Source organism: Lactuca serriola, chromosome 9, assembly GCF_051521515.1.
Source record: "Lactuca serriola cultivar US96UC23 chromosome 9, Lser_US96UC23_V15, whole genome shotgun sequence".
Classification (NCBI taxonomy): Eukaryota; Viridiplantae; Streptophyta; class Magnoliopsida; order Asterales; family Asteraceae; genus Lactuca; species Lactuca serriola.
This window is the reverse complement of record NC_136416.1, coordinates 8901786-8916768: the sequence shown is the minus strand read 5'-3', so window position 1 is coordinate 8916768 and position 14983 is coordinate 8901786.

Sequence of the window (14983 nt, the reverse complement as noted above, 5' to 3'; positions counted from 1 at the left end):
CCATAAAGTCGTGAACTTTATCACTTTGGACGTCCGTAAAGTTCTTAATGCTTGGTCTTAATCCATTAAGACCTTGTTTCTTCATGCATGGGACTCATACAACTAATGGGACCTTATTTTTATCACTCAAGGTCCCTCAAAGAGTCTAGAAGGACAACCATTTTCGTACAAAACACAACATGCACCACCTTATGGCTTTGGTACAAGGAATGCCTCTAATAAAGTAAAATGATGATATCTAAGCATATATGCATAAAGTTTGGGACTTTATACCTTGTAGAGCTTCTTGAGCACAAGCTAACTTTAGATCTACAAACTTGGTCTTCTTCTTCATCACCTTGATGCACTACCTTCCTCTTAAAGCACTCAAGAACACACCAAATAAGCTTAAACACACAAGGAAATGCTAGGGTTTTGGGGAGGACGAATGTAATCTGTGGAGGCTGAGGTAAGGGATGTGTGATGCTCATCATGGTGCTTATATAGGCCCCAAACCCTAAATATTAAGGATTTCCCCCAGACATTAGTATGCCAAGCGTACATAAGTGTACGCCCAGCGTACTAAGGCGGACTTAGTACGCTTAGCGCACTCTTATGTACGCGCAACGTACTCCCTCCTGGCCCAAAGTTTGCAAACTTTGGCCCTTAAACTTTTCTTGGCTCTTCACATCCGACCCCAAGGACTACAAATGACAAGGAAGAGATATAATAAGGTTCGGGAATACCTGCCAAATCTCGGGATGTTACAATTCTCCCCCACTTGACTTAGACTTCGTCCTCGAAGTCTGCTGCGGCAAAAAGACCCGGGTAATGCTCCCGCATCTTGGACTCGGTGTAACATCCGGTTTCAGATTATTCGTGATTAAGGTTCACGGGCCGCAAGTCGGGGGCTAGGAGGTCTCGGGTTGAGGCGAGTTGCTAGAAGCGTAAGGCATCTCATTAACTTTCCGTAGGTATGAGGATTTTTGGAATTCGATTCAATTCGAATATGCTATGGAAGTTTGGGAGAGTTGGCAAGATAAGTCCCTAAGTGAGGATTTTAGCAGTGAAGTACGCTGGGCGTACGTATGCGTATGCTTAGCGTATAAATACGCATGTTTCTTAAGCAAGAGCCACCTAGTACGCTGGGCATACCAGGGGGTACGCTGGGCGTACTAGGCACAAAAGGAAACCCTAATTAAGTGAAGTGTCCCTATATAAAGAATGAGATGGTCTCATTTCTGGCCACCTTCTTCAGTTAATAAACCCTCTCAAACCCTAATATCCGTTCTTGAGCTTGTAAGTGGCCAAGATGAGTTTGTTGGTGTTCTTGTGGGCTTTTGGGAGTTAAGAAGGAGCATGGAGGGAGTGAAGTTGAAGATCAGGCTGTGGATCTGAGATTTCTTGGGGCTAGAGCACCATTTGAAGGTATAAAGCTCCAAGCTTTCCCTCTCTTTTTGTTTTGTGCATATTAGGGTCCATTTTAGGGTTTTTGGTCCCAAGCTTGAGACTTTATGAGTTGATGCACTCCAGAGCTTAATAACCTGTCCTTTTAAGTGTTTCTAGTGGTGGAGAACCATAAAAATAAGGCATTGATCGTGTCAATCTACCCATGCATGAGTTACGAGCATTTTGGGTTAAGAAAGTAAGAGTTTTTATGTGTGGTGACCTTATCAGCCATGCAAAGGCTTAAAGTTGTTAACTTTATGGAGTAGGAGATGTTAGGAAGTCCATATCCAAGAGTTGAGCTAAGGTCTTAACGGGTTAAGACCTAAAAAATGGATTAAGCAAGTCTGAAGGTACACGCCGCGTAATTCCAGTACGCCCCGCGTACTGGGTTGAGGTCCTCGATCAATTTCTTGAGTGTTTGGGTATGCTGAGCGTACCAGGGGGGTTACGCCCCACGTAACTCCTTCTGGGAATTTTTGGGCTAAGCATTGTGTTGGGCCTTGAGTGTTGGGCCTGGAGTTTGGACCTCATGTAATAGAGTCTTGGGCTAGAGAAGTGTATGTATGTGCTTTGGGCCTTTGGTGTAGACTTGCCTTTTTGGTTGGGAATTGGGCCGTGTGAGGGCCCATTTATTATTGGGCCTTGGTGGGCCCAATGGACTTAGGGCATTAATGGGCAGATAGGTGGTCTATCTTTAGACCCAATAAGTGAGAGGTTGGACTTAGCTCCTAATTGAGATTATTGTGGGTTTGGAACAGAGTTAGAGTCCGGTGCGTAGCAGCAGTGATTATAGGAGTTGTTCTTCATCCGAGGTGAGTCTTCTCACTATACTTTACCTTGAGTGGTAGTTATGTGTGACCGGAAGGTCTTATGTGCTTACATTGAGTATTATATTATCCTGTTGTATGTGACATGCTATGCATTATGTGTTTGTGATTTATGCTATGCGGTGTTTATAGACGAGGCCAAAGGGTCCAACAATTTATGAGGCCGTAAGGCTTAAGCAGACCGGACCGGAGGGTCCAACGAGCTTAGGACTAGAGGGTCCACAGAGTTAGGGCCAAAGGGCCCACAGAGTTAGGACCGGAGGGTCCACAGAGTTATAGCCTCAAGTGGCTAATATGTTTTATATTATTTTGGGGAACTCACTAAGCTTTGTGCTTACAGTGTTATGTGTTATGTGTTTCAGGTTTTCTTCTCAGGATCACGGGACGACACCGACTTGATTGTACACACCAGAGAAAGTGTTAGGAGGATCCTGGATTAATAATGGAGTTGTGCTTTGTAATTGAATAAAAGAGATTTTTATATGATATGTTATGAAGAGTATGTATTTTAAAAATGAAAAATTGTTTTAAATTTTCACGTCGTTCCAAGTTGGTATCAGAGGCTTGGTTTGAGGGATTCGGATGCACCTTCGGGTATATCTGGACTCAAACTGAGGAAAATGAGGAAATTTTAAAAAATAAATGATTTTTCTAAAACAAGCAAGAGTTTCTAAGAGAAACCGGGAAGGAGAAGTTTGTACAATCAGCCAGAGCCAAACGATGATTTCCCAAAATACCATTACTTTTGTGTTATGAAATATGTTATGAGATATTATACATGCTAGAGATAGGCTATGTATTTCATATTTTAGGACTAGAGTGGCCTGATTTGTGATGCCTTAGCCTAGGAGTTGCTGTTATTTGTGATGCACTTTCGAGTATGTGCTGAGTAAGAGTATCCAATAGGAATCCTCTGTAAAGAGGGATTTGGGTAGAGGAGTAATCTAGGAGAGATACCTAGATGAGCATTTGTGGGGCCTACCGAAAGGGTAGCTAGATACCCGCGGGGGTAGAGTTTCAGAGTTCGGTGATATCTTTTGAGTATGAGTAGAGCTAGTGGAGTTATCACCTAGAGCGGGTTACAGGTGTTTATTTGACGCCCGAATGCTGCTTGCTTCGTGCTTTGTGGAGCTCCCGACGATGGGAGTCAGCTACCAAGTGAATGTGACGATATTCAGGAGGTAGATGACTGGCATCATAAGGAGTTTCTCAACAGCTGATGACGGAGAAGTGTGAGAACCTGGAAAGAGTCTAGGAAGTGAACTTAGTCAAATAAGTACGCTGACAGAGTAGAGCATTGGTGATGAGAAGGTTGAGCAGCTACTTAGGGAATTTGGGATGATACGTGTAGAAAGTATGGGTAGATGTAGCAGGTAGTATGGGCCCATACTACCGAAAGCAGAGGGCCCACACTCGATGCAGGGAGTATTCCAAGGGTTCTAAGTAGCAGATCGAGAGGTGACTTCATGGTTCGAGTACCATGGTTGGTAGCAGATCGAGAGGTGATGTCATGGTTCGAGTACCATGATTGGTAGCAGATCGAGAGGTGATGTCATGGTTCGAGTACCATGGTTGGTAGCAGATCGAGAGGTGATGTCATGGTTCGAGTACCATGATTGGTGGCAGATCGAGAGGTGATGTCATGGTTCGAGTACCATAATTTGTGGTAGGTTGAGAAGAGAGGACATGGTTCGAGCACCATGATATGTAGCGGTTAATGCTTCTGGTTTTTCCGGTTATTCCGTAGTGATTATCTAGACCAAGGTCGGATGTGAAAGAGTATGGGTCCAGAAGGCCAGGATGAACGGGTTTTAGTGGAGCATCCCTTGATAGGGAAATCGAGTTAGATCCGAGGGATTTTTGGTGATATGCCAGTAGAGTCGCAAGACTCAGAGTTGAGTAGGGACGATGCGTTATGGAAGAATACGGTCTGAGCTGGGCAACATGCCGATAGTGGAGGTGTCACTTTCTGTGGCCGAGTGGTGTAAATTTTGTTTCCTGTGGGAGACGTAAGAAGTGTTGAGATTTCGGTTTCTGAGTTGGGGGTGAGCCCTGTAGGATCGCACTGGTGGTGATCTTCTATCAGAGTATCGGGCAGTAAGTCTGTCGCTAGGGAATGATTTAGCTTGAGCAGGTTGACAATGGGGACTGAAATGGTCAAGGACCAGGATACAACCTATTTGGGTATAATAGGGCATGTGTTAGCCGCAACGTTGGGCGATCAAGAGGAGTATATCAGGGCAGTGACTCTTATTGTCCTTGAGGGGTATAGAGAGTGGAAATGTGGTTTCTGCTCTTATGATAAGGGACATGTCAGAGCGTTGGGAAAGGAGACGAGGATGAGGAATATGATGGTTCATTATTTCCAGATTAAGATTCGGTGTTAACACTGGACAGTAGGGAGGTCCGGTGATGGTATAGTGTGAGATCCTGAATGAATAAAGGCAGTTATGATGGTAAGTTCTGAAGGTTACATATGAGATTCGGGTATTTGGAGTTGTTTGATCTCTGTCAGGGAGATCATCGAGCGTTGCGTAGCACCTTGCGGATTTAGGTGCGATGTTACTGGTAGAGACAGTCAGTGGGATAAGGTGTTGGTGATGGTTCGAACCCTATGTGGGGGAGGACCAGGTATTTTGTTAAGAGGATCAGAGATCTGTTCGAGATTGGTTAGAGATCTGGATATAGAGACCTGCGGTGTGGATTCATGTGATCAGGGTTATTGGTGTTGAAGCGAGGTACAGAGTGAGATAATGCATGTGGCATATGTTTGGTAAAGGATGAATGTCTCCACCGAAAGTGGCCATCGATCGGAGACCTTGTGGTGGATAGGAATTCTTTGAGGTTATTATGAAGAAATCAAGGTGGCTGGCTCGTAGGGTAGTTCGTTGGTTGAGGAATGCTGGTGCAATGTTTGGGCTGTTATGCAGTTTGAGAAGGACAGGAGTTGTTTATTCAACCAATTTCAGAGTCATTATGAGTATTCTGGCATGGGTATGAGCAAAATGGGAAGGAGTTTCGGATTGCCGTCAACATGTTTTGGGTCGTTGACGATCCCTCCATATTTCAAGGTGAGAATTTGAAATATTCCGAATTTCAGGTTGTATATCAGGAAGACCGGTGGCTGAGGCGAGACATCGTGAGGTTCTAGGGTGGTGTATCGAGGTATCCGAATTTAATGACTTGGATTTTGGATAATTTTGGGGTCGCGAGTTGAGACGAAAAGTGGATTATCTAAGACAACGGATTGTGGCAAAGAAAGGTGTTTTGTTATGACGATTGTCGTTGGTTATAGTGGTGCATAATTCGGATTGGTGTGTGCACCTATCTATGGATGATCCACAAAGCATGAGTATTGATCGCAGTGTGGCGTCAATCTGAGGATGGGATTGTGAAGTGGTAAGAGTTAGTGGGGTGAGACTGTGAAGAACTGCAGTTCGATGAGTTAGTGAAAAGGGGTGTGGTGATACTACAGGGAGCTGTAGTATCCACCAGATAGCGAGAAGAGGGTGTTGTGATGCTACGGGGAGCCGTAGTACTCACTAGTCAGTAGGAGGTTGTTGTGATGCTACGGGGAGCCGTAGTACTCACTCGTCAGAGAGAGGTTGTTGTGATGCTACGGGGAGCCGTAGTACTCACTACTCAAAGAGAGGGTGTTGTGATGCTACGGGGAGCCGTAGTACTCACTAGTTAGAGAGAGGTTGTTGTGATGCTACGGGGAGCCGTAGTACTCACTAGTTAGAGAGGGGGTGTTGTGATACTACGGGGAGTCGTAGTACTCACTACTCAGAGAGGAGGGTGCCATGATGCTACGGGGAGCCGTAGTACGCACTAGTTAGCGAGAGGTTGTTATGATGAAGCACTCCTGTTTAGAGCATGACGCAGAAGAGATTTAGGCTTGAATAGCCCTAATTTATGAGTTCTTGGAAGTCTGGTGGTCAGACCAGGGGTGAGACCGGGGTCTCCTCAATGATTGGAATCATTATATTCTGAGTAAGGTGTGGACATCGCAATCCAAATGAATTGGATAAGTGAAGTACGCATGGGTTGCGGGTCACGAGTCATGAGTTGAGTGGGTCATTGGGACGAGTGGTTCCAACTATGGGTCGGACCAAACTCTCGAGTTGAGTTGAGTCCCGGTGGTGTGTTGGATAGACGAGATGAGATTCTAGAATCAGAGGTGGGTTCCATGTGAGGGTTATTGTTCTTCATCTGATGTCTTAGACCTGAGTAGGCCAGGGCCTTGGTTTAGGAGGTGTAACGAGATGCACGAAACTATTGAGCAGTAGTCAACAGAGTTCAGGGGTGATCCGATCTTCAAGAGAGTTGTAGTGTTCGCTTGAGGGAAAGCGAACTGCATGACTTGTGCATCACTAAAGAGTTGAGACAGTTATTATAATATGGGAATCGGTGAAACTTTTTTTGGGGTTATGGGATGGGTGAGCTTGAGGTTCATCTATTGGGTTTATAGAGTTCAGAGAATGTTCCCAGGCGAGCATGATATTTTCCTTGTGTCCGAGAGTAGAGTTTTGGGTTCATCCTCTCTAATGGATCCTGTTGATTGCCCTTGCAGTGGGTCCTGGAGGGAGAGGGAGATTATGACCCTTCCATCATTTTGAGTTGCGATTGGGATTGATCAGGGAATCAGGGTTGGTAGGGTGTTCTTATAGTTTGTTAGTCGGTGGGCAATTAACAGGATAATGTTTCGAGGATGGTCTAGCAAGGAATTAGACCGCAAGAGTTTTCAAAGTTCTGATGATTCATATTGTGTACCATAGCGGCAGTTGGGTCTGCCCCTTTCGGGTTAGGAGTTCTTGGTGGGATCGAGTATCCTTGGAAGTGATTATCGTTTGGTTTGAGGACCTGCGGTGGTGCTTATCAGCTAGTAGGGTTTGATCTATGTGGGGTTACAGAGTGATTTCGAGGGCAAAATCTAATTCAAGTGGGGGAGAATTGTAACATCCGGTTTCAGATTATCCATGATTAAGGTTCATGGGTCGCGAGTCGGGGGCTAGGAGGTCTCGGGTTGAGGCGAGTTGCTAGAAGCGTAAGGCATCTCATTAACTTTCCGTAGGTATGAGGATTTTTGGAATTCGATTCAATTCGAATATGCTATGGAAGTTTGGAGAGTTGGCAAGATAAGTCCCTAAGTGAGGATTTTAGCAGTGAAGTACGCTGGGCGTACGTATGCGTATGCTTAGCGTATAAATGCGCGTGTTTCTTAAGCAAGAGCCACCTAGTACGCTGGGCATACCAGGGGGTACGCTGGGCGTACTAGGCACAAAAGGAAACCCTAATTAAGTGAAGTGTCCCTATATAAAGAATGAGATGGTCTCATTTCTGGCCACCTTCTTCAGTTAATAAACCCTCTCAAACCCTAATATCCGTTCTTGAGCTTGTAAGTGGCCAAGATGAGTTTGTTGGTGTTCTTGTGGGCTTTTGGGAGTTAAGAAGGAGCATGGAGGGAGTGAAGTTGAAGATCAGGCTGTGGATCTGAGATTTCTTGGGGCTAGAGCACCATTTGAAGGTATAAAGCTCCAAGCTTTCCCTCTCTTTTTGTTTTGTGCATATTAGGGTCCATTTTAGGGTTTTTGGTCCCAAGCTTGAGACTTTATGAGTTGATGCACTCCAGAGCTTAATAACCTGTCCTTTTAAGTGTTTCTAGTGGTGGAGAACCATAAAAATAAGGCATTGATCGTGTCAATCTACCCATGCATGAGTTACGAGCATTTTGGGTTAAGAAAGTAAGAGTTTTTATGTGTGGTGACCTTATCAGCCATGCAAAGGCTTAAAGTTGTTAACTTTATGGAGTAGGAGATGTTAGGAAGTCCATATCCAAGAGTTGAGCTAAGGTCTTAACGGGTTAAGACCTAAAAAATGGATTAAGCAAGTCTGAAGGTACACGCCGCGTAATTCCAGTACGCCCCGCGTACTGGGTTGAGGTCCTCGATCAATTTCTTGAGTGTTTGGGTATGCTGAGCGTACCAGGGGGGTTACGCCCCACGTAACTCCTTCTGGGAATTTTTGGGCTAAGCATTGTGTTGGGCCTTGAGTGTTGGGCCTGGAGTTTGGACCTCATGTAATAGAGTCTTGGGCTAGAGAAGTGTATGTATGTGCTTTGGGCCTTTGGTGTAGACTTGCCTTTTTGGTTGGGAATTGGGCCGTGTGAGGGCCCATTTATTATCGAGCTCGTATAACTTAAACGAGCTCGAGCCGAGCCTGACCATGCTTGGGCTCAGCTCGGCTCGTTTTCACCCCTACGGGTTCCCATGTCCACTCGGATCCCTTCCGATGCTCCCACTGTACCTTCACCAAAGGTATCTGCTTGCTCCGTAGAACCTACTTCTTCCTCTCTAGAATGGCCACATGCCTCTCCACGTAATTCAGGCGCTCATCGACCTGAATATCATCCAACGAAACCACTGCCTCCTGATCCATAATTCACTTTCGCAATTGCGAAACGTGGAAAGTGTTGTCGATCCGACAAAGCTCCTCTGGTAGCTCTAGTTTGTACGCCACCTTTCCAACCATGACAACAATCCGGAACGGTGCAATGAAGCGGGGACCCAAATTCACCCTCTTCCTGAAGCGGATCACACCCTTCCAAGGTGAGATCTTTAGGAGTACCATATCACGCACCTGGAACTCTAACTCAGATCAGTGTCTGTTGGCGTAAATCTTTTGCCGACTCTGAGCAGTCTGCAGTCGCTGCCTAATTTGCTGAATATTCTCGGTAGTATGCAAAACTACCTCTGTCCGTCCCATCACCCTGTGTCCGACCTCACCCTAACAAACCGGGGTGCGACATCTCCGCCCATACAAGAGCTCGAAAGGCGAGACGCCAATGCTGGAATGATAGTTGTTGTTGTAGGCGAACTCTGCAAGGGGTAGGTGGGAATCCCAGCTCCCACCGAAGTCAGTGACACATGCCCTCAACATATCCTCGAGGGTCTGAATAGTCCGCTCGCTCTGACCATCGGTCTGCGGATGAAATGTTGTACTAAAATGCAGCCGTGTGCCTAGTTCCTCGTGGAACTTTTGCCAGAAATAGGTGGTAAATCTAACATCTCGGTCGGAAACAATGGAGACAAGAACCCCATGGCGAGCAACGATCTCGCAGACATACACGTCGGCCAACTTCTCGGCCGAAGAACTCTCCCGTATAGCCAAGAAATGGGCACTCTTGGTCAATCCATCTACAATGACCCATATGACATCAAACCCCTTCGCCGTCCTTGGCATTTTGGTATCCATCGAGATCTGTTCCCATTTCCACATGGGAATCTTTAGGGCTGTAGCATACCATGTGGCCTTTAATGCTCGGCCTTAACCATCCTATAGGTCAAGCACCTCTTGACGTACCAAGCGATTTCTCGCTTGATACATGGCCACCAGTAACTCAAACTCAGGTCTCTGTACATCTTGGTAGCCCCCGAGTGAATAGAGAAATGAGACTTATGAGCCTCCTCCATGACTGTCTGTCTGACCCACCAGACATCGGAACCCATACCCGACCGCGTCAGGTCAATAATCCTCGACTATCCTGCACAAACCGGGTGTTCTCACCCCTGATCCTCTCCAACTTCTAGCTCTCAGGTTGCATGCCATCAACCTGAGCATATCTAATCAAACTCATAAGCGGAGAATCCACCGCTATCCTCATACATATTGCTGGGGTGGATGACCCAACCGACTTGCGGCTTAAAGCGTCCGCTACCATATTCACTTTACCGGGATGGTAAAGGATATCACAATCATAGTCCTTGACTACATCCAGCCACCTGCGCTGCCTCATGTTCAGGTTCGGCTGATCCATGATATGTCTCAAGCTCTTGTGATCCCTGTATATGGTACAACGGACCCTATATAGGTAATGTCTCCATATCTTGAGAGCGAACACCACCGCTCCCAGCTCTAAATCATGCGTAGGGTATCTCGTCTCATGCGACTTCAGCTGCCGCGATGCGTAGGCTATCACCCATCCTCTCTGCATGAGGACTGCCCCAAGCCTGTGATGGATGCATCACAGAACACCACAAAGTCCTCAACTCCCTCCGGGAGAGTCAAAACTGGAGCCTCGCACAACCGCTGACGGAGGGTCTCAAATGCCCTCTGTTGCTCAGGGCCCCACCGGAAATCCACCCCTTCCTCGTCAGACGAGTGAGGGGTACTGCAATCTTTAAGAAATCCCGAATAAATCTCTGGTAGTACCCTGCTAATCCCAGAAAATTCCTAATATTCGAGGGAGATCTCGGCACCTGCCATTGCATGGTTGCCTCGATTTTGGCCGGATCGACCAGAATCCCCTCCTGGTTAACGAGATGTCTGAGGAATTGGACCTCTCGTAACCAAAACTTACACTTCGAGAACATAGCATACAACCGTTCTCATCTCAGAACTCCCAATAACTCCCTGAGGTGCTCCTCTTGCTGCACTCGGGTCTTGGAATATACCAATATATCATCAACAAACACTATGGCCGAGCGATCAAGCATCGGTCTGCAGACCCGATTCATTAGGTCCATAAATACTGTTGGCGCATTGGTGAGCCCAAATGGCATCACCACGAACTCATAATGACCATAACGAGTCCGAAACGCGGTCTTCTCCACGTCCTCCTCTCTTACCCGGACCTGATGATACCCCGACCTCAAATCTATCTTGGAGAACCAAGATGTACCCTGTAACTGATCAAAGAGGTCATCTATCCTCGGGAGTGGATAGCGGTTCTTCACCATCAACTTGTTCAACTCCCTATAATCAATGCACATCCGGTGCAAACCGTCCTTCTTCCTGACGAAGAGGATCGGTGCTCCCCATGGAGAAATGCTAGGTCGAATGAACTGCTTGCCCAGTAGTTCCTACAGTTGTGAAGATAGCTTCTGCATTTCGGGTAGCGCCAACCGGTACAACGACTTGGCGATAGGGGCCGCACCAGGCACCAGGTCGATTCAAAACTCGACCTGCCTCTTCGGAGGTATCCCTGGCAACTCCTCCGGAAATACGTCTGCAAACTCCCTGACTATTGAAACCTCTGAAACTAAAATCTGATCCCTGGCTCGTGTATCCACCACATATTCCAGAAAACCCGCACACCCTTGCTGAATATCCTTGTGACATCCCCGTTTTCACAGCCAGAAAAGACCGATTTTGTTTATGCTTTATAAAAATCAGAGTATCTCTTTTAATAAAAACGTTGCAGAATTTGTTCCCAGTAAAACATGATAAATACGTTATCAAAGCATTTCCGAGGAAAAGTATTTCTATTCATTTTAAAACATTTGAGATGTCGACGTCAATACAGAAACATAAGCATAAACAGAACTTACATTCATTATCGCTAGTGATTTACATCTCCTTAATCTCTCAGTGTAACGTGACATCATATCAACACCTGTGATATAAATAACTGAGTGGGTCAGGTTGGGAAACCTGGTGAGTACATAGGGTTTTCAACCCACAATAATATAATTATTATGTTTAAACAATTAAGCAATCAACCCAATTACCTATCCCCATTATCTTCTTTATTCTTAAGGATCTACCCTAAGAATCAGCTATTTCTCGTTCACTCATTCCTAAGGATCATCCTAAGGAATCGGCACAAAGTCCATTGTTGCCACGGTTTACACAATGGGCACTAAGTCTGCATAATCGCCAAGGTTTAGGCATCAAGTCTGCATGTTCACCAAGGTTTAGGTATCAAGTCTGCATGATCACCAGGGTTTAGGCATCAAGTCTGCATGATCACCAGGGTTTAGGCATCAAGTCTGCATGATCACCAGGGTTTAGAGTACACCGGGTGAACACATCGTTCACAACACCTACAGGTTGCGAGCCTGCTAGTGTTCCACTGGACAATATAGAATAGTCTGTGGTTGTCATCCATACTCTACTGAATGACGGGGCCATCGTTTGGGAAAAGGCTTCTCACATCGTCCACCTCTCACCCCCACCTCATGGTCTATAACACCTCTCAACTCATCATCCAACTCATATTCCATCTATTACATCTACCCATGTTTTACCCCAACATTATCGTAGATATAAAATACATATACAATTTAAATCATTTAAAACATGTATAAAATCGTTCATCCAGCATAGACAGCAAGTATTCAGATAATATGCACACATAGCACATAATTTATATAAAATACTTCATATCTATGTGTAAGATGAAAGTAACTATGCACTCACTTGATTAGGTGGTGATTCCGAACTCAGATAACACCTCGTTATCTCAAAACAATTTTCCTCGACAAAACCTAGTATCAATACCACTAGGGTTTAGTTTTTAACGTTAACCACGACTAATTAATAGTCTAGCTATTATTACTATTATATAAGCGTTAAATAACACTCAATATAACTCATAATAATAGCCCAAATAATTATTTTAAGGTCCTAATAATGTTACTATAATTAAATAAAAGCTATATTAAATATAGTATAGGCATAGCTCACTTATAGCGGGTTTTTATTAAAAACCGGGCTTCGCTGGAGCAGCGTTTCTGAGCCGAAAGCTTTTCTTCTCGGAGCCGTCGGACGCTCCGGGGCTTTCTTCTCATGCTAGGGAGGTTCCCTAGACTTGGGATGGGTTTATGGAGGTTAGAGAGAAGTTAGAGAGAGAAAGAAAGGCTTATGGTGTGAAGAAATTATGAAGAGTTCATCTATTATTTATAGGAATTTTATAGTAAAGTAGCCTCTAAGCTTCGTCAGTATATTTCGCGTACGAGCTCCGTTTTCTACATTATTTATATCCACGCATTGGTATTTACGAGTACTACAACTTTCATTTAGACCCCGTCGGCTAATTCTCCTTCTATCTCATATTTACAAAAACTGTATCGTATTTATCGCTCACGAAGAGTAGTGACTAAGCTTCGTCCATATCTTTCGCATGCGAGCTCCGTTTCCGACGTTATTTATATCCACACATTGGTATTTACGATACTACAACTTTCATTTAGACCCCGTTGGCTAATTCTCATTCTATCTTGGATTTACAAAACTGTATCGAATTCGCCGCGCTCGAAAAGTAGAGACTAAACTTCGTCCATAACTTTCGCATACAAGCTCCGTTTTTGACGTTATTTATATCCACGCGTAGGTAAAACTAAAATCTACAACTTTCCTTTTTACTCTGTCGGCTAATTCTCGACCAATCTTAATTTTAACAGTAAGAGGTGATTACACTGTTAAATGTCCGCGTAAAATTTATAACTTTTACATACGGACTCCGTTTTCGTCTATCTTTTTGTCGTTGAGTTCCTATTAATGAGATCTTCAATTCTCATTTAGGTCGCATTGGCCAAAAACCGCTCGATCTAAAATTCGAATTTTGAGCTGGACACTGCTAAGCCGAAACTTCGAAAAATCCTAACTTCCTCATACGAAGTCAGATTTAGGCGTTCTTTTTATGGACGCTCTTGGTTTAATGTTTTCTAAGACTTTAATTTAGATCGCTAAGGCTAAAAGTCACTCTATCATAAATTCACTATTTATGCTTCCCGGTGCCGTGCCGGTTCCGTCGCGAAACTTCGACGGGTCATAACTTCTTCGTTATAACTCGGATTCCGGTGTTCTTTATATCTACGAAACCCTTGAGACATATTCTACAACTTGGTTAAGGTTATTTATTATAATCATTTGTCAAAAAGTCATTTTCGACCCCTATTATCTCTAAATTGACTAGCCCGGATCTACGGGCGTTACAATACTGCCGAGCCTTGGTAGCTGAATAGAACCCTGATCCCACTCTGGTGCCCTCTCCATATACAATCAGATCCCTCCCACTTGGGGTTCAAACTAACACTCGTTGGCCCTCGTAATCTATCATGACACCAAATCGACTAAGCCAATCCATCCCCACAATCATGCATACTTCCTCCATGGGAATCGGAATTAAATCTTTCGGAAAGGACGCCCCGAGGATCTCCAACTCGCATCCTTGGTAGACCGAAGAAGAAGAAACTCCGTGTTCGTTGGCGATGTAGACTCGCAACGGACACTCTAGCTCTCCTACTAGCACACTGAAATCCCTACTAAAAGCCCGAGATATGAAAGACCGACTCGTCCCCGATTCAAATAAAACCAATGCATGCAAGGAGTTCACTAAAAACGTACCTAAACACAGGTACAACATATAAGCATAACACATATATAATAAATGTGATAAAGGATAGAAACATACCAGCAAGCACATCTGGTGCTGACCTGGCCTCCTCTGCCGCAAGCTGGAAGGCACGCCCCTGAGCCTTCGGAGGCTCGACCTTAACTAGCCTCTCATCTTGTGACATCCCCATTTTCACGGCCAGAAAAGACTGGTTTTGTTTATGCTTTATAAAAATCAGAGTACTTCTTTTAATAAAAATGTTGTGGAATTTGTTCCCAGTAAAACATGATAAATATGTTATCAAAGAATTTCCGAAGAAATGTATTTTTGTTCATTTTAAAACATTTGGGATGTCATTGTCAATACAGAAACATAAGCATAAACAGAACTTACATTCATTTACATTAGTGATCTACACCTCTTTAATCTCTCAGTGTAATATAGCTTCGTATTGGCACCTATGAGACTATGATTCAAATAATCTTGAGTTGGTCAGGTCGGGAAACCTGGTGAGTACATAGGGTTTTCAACCCATAATAATATAATTATTATGTTTAAACATCAAACAATCAGCCCAATTACCCATCCCCATTATCTTCTTTACTCTTAA